Genomic DNA, 5000 nt, shown 5'->3' with positions numbered 1-5000 from the left:
TCTAAATTAACACCATACTTGTGGAAAGTGCAAGAAAAACAGTTTCCTACAAAAGTCTGTGCACTCATATTGGCTGTCTGCCAAGGGCGTGCCTTTTCTTTGTCTCTCACTCTTCTGCCTGAAAGACACCGGAGGTCGAAGGTAAATCTCCGGGGCCTCGTCGCCGGAGGAGAGGTAGTACGCACCTGTCGCACGCGCTGAGGGCGAGCTCACGCGTATTTGGCGTTACGCAGCAGGAGCCATCGCCATCAGAAACCAAACAGCCTTGCCTGTCATAACCGACTACGACGGCGATGGTATTGCCTGGCGTTTTCTCCCTCTTCCCCTTTAATACGTCAGAAGGAGGAGGGGAGCAAGACGTACGTCGCGGGGGCGGATGTGTGTGAACAGACGATGGGCGGCGCTTGTGCTGCATGCCGCCTATATAGCTCATGATCTTCCATCCGTGACGTTTCAGACAGCAGCAGACATGTGGCAGCAGCAGTCCGTGGTCAACGCCTCGGACGTGAACCGGTACCATGCGCTTTCCTGGTACCAGCCTGACGAGCGGGTCCAGAACTGGCCCCTAATGGGCAGCCCGGCTGCGGTGACCAGCGTCCTTGCACTGTACTTGACCGGTTGCGTGGTGGTTGGGCCGCGGTTGATGCGGGACTGCAAGGCCTTCTCGCTGAGGCCGGTGCTGATCGCGTACAACGTGGCCATGGTCATTTTCAGCGTGTTCTTCGCCCACCTAACCGTCAACCTGGCGTACATCAAGAGCGGCTACAACCTCATCTGCCAAGCCAACGACTCCAAGACTAACCCGCTGGCGGATGTGATGATCTACTACGGCTGGTGGTACGTGATGCTCAAGGTGGGTGAGCTCCTGGACACTGTGTTCTTCGTGCTGCGCAAGAAGGGCGACCACATCAGCTTCCTGCACGTGCTGCACCACACGCTAGCTCTCATCACCGTCTGGCTGGACGTCAACTTGGGCATCATGGGCCAGGTGGCCCTGTTTCCCCTGCTCAACTGCTCGGTACACGTGGTTATGTACGCCTACTACGCTCTGTCCGCGCTGCCGCCTTCGGTGAGGCCGAACCTATGGTGGAAGCGATATGTGACCGTGTTCCAGATAGCGCAGTTCTTCGTGCTTATGGTGCACAGCCTTGTCCCGGTCTTCAAGGATTGCAACTTCCCGAGCGCCTTCGCGGTATTCATGGCCCTGGAGGCAGCACTCTTTTGCTATCTCTTCAGCGATTTCTACGTGAAGCACTACACAGCGGCCAAGGACAATTCCAAGTCGAAACTTAAAGACCACTAGCGAAGGATTCTTCGCGTGACTAGGAACAATTAATGCCGGAGTGTTGATGTGTCTAACTGTCCACGCTTGTCCATTTTTGCGCAGCCGAATGTGCTGCAGTTAACGCTTGTGTTGTCCTCACCAATGGACACATTTTCTGGTGGATTATGCGGCCTCGTGTCGAGAGGAGGAAGGAAGGATTCGTGTATACGCTTCCAAATGTACAATATGTTTGTCAGGTCTACTGTACATGCGCAAGTGTAAGTAGATATCTGAAGCCATTAACAACCAATTGAAATAACAGAAATGAAATGAACTTTCGGCTTTTGCACCAGCCAAGTTAAGGGCTTTTCTCTCCATCAGTATCTAAAAACGATGAAGAAAAGGCTATCCTTCGTATTAGTCCAGTTGTAAACTTGTATAAACATTTTACTCGTTGTGTCAATGCAAGTGTTAATTGGTGACCTAGAACAGGCATGATTGTGCATATTTCTATTTAACATGTAAATGTCTTTTGAGTGGGCGTCGATCATGTCAACGTGGCCATTTAGCAAAGGCCTGGAAACGGTACAGTCCCTCTCTTCCTTGGTGAAGAGTGAAAGGATCCTTCCTTGTAAACTTTACTGTGCTGAAAATTTGAACTTTTAAAAAGAAAAGGTTGTAGCATTGCTTATCACTGCGCACATTTTTCTTCCAATAGTGCCATTTTAGCAACGCTAATTGTTTTTTGTGTAACTCGATAGCTACCTCAAAGCTCATTTTTTTAGAGCAATGAAATAGTTGCGTTAACTGGTGCTAGTGTCTGAAAGTTCTCACATGCGATTAGTGGTGAAAAGCTTATGATTTTCTGATGCGAGATCACATCGAAGTTTGATGATTTGGATACCTTGAAAACTTTGGCCCCCTTTACACGCATGGTTAGAGAGCGGCGGCTACTAATCCAACGAAACGGGAAATTACAGCACGAGACATGTTCCTTGTATGGCTGCATGGCTTTCTTTTGAAGAAGGAAATTAATGTTTATTAGTTGATTCTGGTTAGCCGGTAGCTTGTTTGTTATACTAATTTAATGCCCGATCTTTTATAAATCCTTGAGGTAATTGAGGGGTTGCTTGGATGAATCATATTTATTCACTAGTGATCATAGCGATAGTGGTTCATACAGCATAACGTGAGCTGGGCAGGTGGCACAAACACTACAGTGGAAACTGGTTGCCCTCGAATTCATAAGTAGCCTGTTCTCTCGAACTGATTATCACGACTTTGTCTTATCCGTACGTCACCTCGGAGAGCGTGTACACAGTCAATTCCTCAATGTCTGCAACTTCAAATGGTGGCTGATAGAGGGTCATGAATGAAATGGAACTAAAGCTTTATTTACGAACACAGTTTAAAACAAGTGTGTCCGCGTGCCAGTGCATACAAATATATTACTTTCGTTCGTGATGATGGCACACGATGCTCATGAATAAAAACAATATTTTGCATAAAATGAAAGCGTCTCTTTTCCTGTCGGGATTACTGTTTTCGAGAATATTTTATTTCACTTCTTTCTAAAGCTCTGAAGCAGCAGCATGACGGCTGAAATGCCATATGTACTCAACAACGGAGCGCATTCGTACCATCACCTGTTCTCTTCTACTTGGAAGCCAGTAATATGGATAATAAAATAAGGCGACGAAACGCAACTGCTCTTCACGTATGCATTAATCTCTGTTTAGCACAGTGCTCTATTAGCTGTCAGGTGGCGGCAGCTGCCTGCCGCTATTATCATTATCGTCTTCCATCATGCACTACTGTTTTGGTTTGGTAAAACTTTATTTCCCACAGCAGGGGTCTTGAAGGACACTCGGCTAGACGCCAGGTGTAGAGGGCAGCTCCCACGTCGGCACAAAGAGCCCGAAGCTCTCCGCCGCCGCGCGGGCCTCCTGGACAGCCCGAAGCTGATCATGTAGTGAAGCACTTTTTAACACTTTGTCCCAATGTTCCTTGTTCTTGGCGTAGGCGCCGCTCGATGCAGAACCACACATCATATGGTTTAAGTCTACACGGTCACTGCACCGTTCACACACATGTTGTCCGTCGTAGTCTGGGTCGATGTGCTTCGTGCGCCAGTGGTTGGGGTATGAGTTTGGAGCAAGCGTAACGTGGCTGATTGGCTGCTGGTTAATTTCTTATCCAGGAGGGGAAATGCTCGTCTGCCTAGATAAAAGTGCTTAGTGAGCTCGTTGTACGTGAATAATTGATATCTGTACTCGATATGTGGAGTAGCAGGGTAAACCGGAGGGACGCGGTAGATGAGTCCTCGCGCCGCCTCGTGTGCGATCTGATTGAGATTCCGCAGATTCCACTGTGAGGCTGCTTGCTTTTAATGTGTGGCTAAGAATCCCTCACAAAGAGGTGATAAGGAATAAGGCCGACCATTAAATGAAACCCTGCGGCAATGAAGAGGATCACTTCGGCTCTTCGGCTCATGAATATAATCAGTGATTAGCCCTCAGATTAGTCTTAAAAGTTCGTGGGTTACCGATTGCAGAGGTAGGAAGCGAAGATTTTAGCAACCTGTTGTGCTATACGTTGCTGCTTTTGTTTAGCTATTCGTGTGTCGTTTACGAAGGTGGTCATGAGCCTGCTCAAGCTGCGGGGACAGCGTTGGCAGTGAAGAGTGCTAAAGGCATCTGCAAATTGGCGGCAGATACAGCATCAGCTTGTATTGCAAAATAAGCTGGCTTCTCTTTAATTAAATCGCAAAACTGGACTGAAAAAAATGCCTCTTTAATCATAATCGTAAAATTTAGGCTTATAAGGTTGCAAGAGCAAAACATAGGAACGTTAGAATTTACTTCAAGGTAATACATAACTACTGTGAGCACGCGGCGCGGTCTTTATCCTCTTTCACCTGCATATACCCGTCACCATCATCACTCGCCTTTGTTTTCATGTTGATGCGTTAATTGCCAGTCTGTCCAAGGATAATGGCGTTCGTTCAATCGGGACTCCCTCAATTACAAAAGGACAGAAATAATAAGGAATAAGTACTCTGTGTACCAAAAGCGAGAAATGTGCCAGAAAGGTCCCAATAGTTGCGGGAAGAGAATTCGAGGTTTTCAAATGGAGCGCGCCAAACGATTATTCATTTTTATTTGTTATACTCCTAGCGGTATCCATCAATAACGGTCAGCTAATAAAAATTTGCGGTTTAAATTTCATTTATATTAGCCCTTGTACTAGTATAGATCCATTCAAAATTACAATATTTGCCTGCGCAGAGTATTGTATAAAAAGTTACGGAAAGTACGTGCCGTGAATGCGAAACAATTGATTACCCCTTCTGCATCACAATGTGTCGGTAATTAAAGAATTCTCACTACTGTGGTTCCAAAGCATCGTCCGGACCAATGAAAATTGCGCCATTAACGCCTGATGTCATTGTCACTCCAACTGACTGCATCGCCTATTCACTCGACCCAGCATAATTCATTAAGCTTGGACCAAATGGCCTTCGTGGTTTGTGTATAACGTGACCGTCTGGCAATCCGGGTTCAACTCTTGGCCAAATAATTCGAACTTTATTTTCCAGAATATTTCTGGCCTTTTTTTTTTCTCTCTCTCTCTTTCCCTAGCTTTCCTTCACACGCCGAGCTTCATTGCTAAAAGGACTTTTAATGCTTCCGCATTAATAACTGAATTTCAGATTGTGTCGGAAGGAGGCATCCCA

At 46.6% G+C, this 5000-nt stretch overlaps 1 pseudogene; it reads left to right on the top strand.

The window, feature by feature from the left end:
- The first annotated feature begins 433 nt into the window (after positions 1–433).
- Positions 434–2662, top strand: LOC146208592 (very long chain fatty acid elongase 7 pseudogene; annotated as a pseudogene).
- The last annotated feature ends 2338 nt before the right edge of the window (positions 2663–5000 follow it).

The sequence above is a fragment of the Amblyomma maculatum genome, chromosome 1 (assembly GCF_055883805.1).
Source record: "Amblyomma maculatum isolate TAMU_Amacu chromosome 1, ASM5588380v1, whole genome shotgun sequence".
Classification (NCBI taxonomy): Eukaryota; Metazoa; Arthropoda; class Arachnida; order Ixodida; family Ixodidae; genus Amblyomma; species Amblyomma maculatum.
The sequence above is the reverse complement of the archived record's forward strand: the minus strand, read 5'-3'. Positions and strand labels throughout refer to the sequence as shown.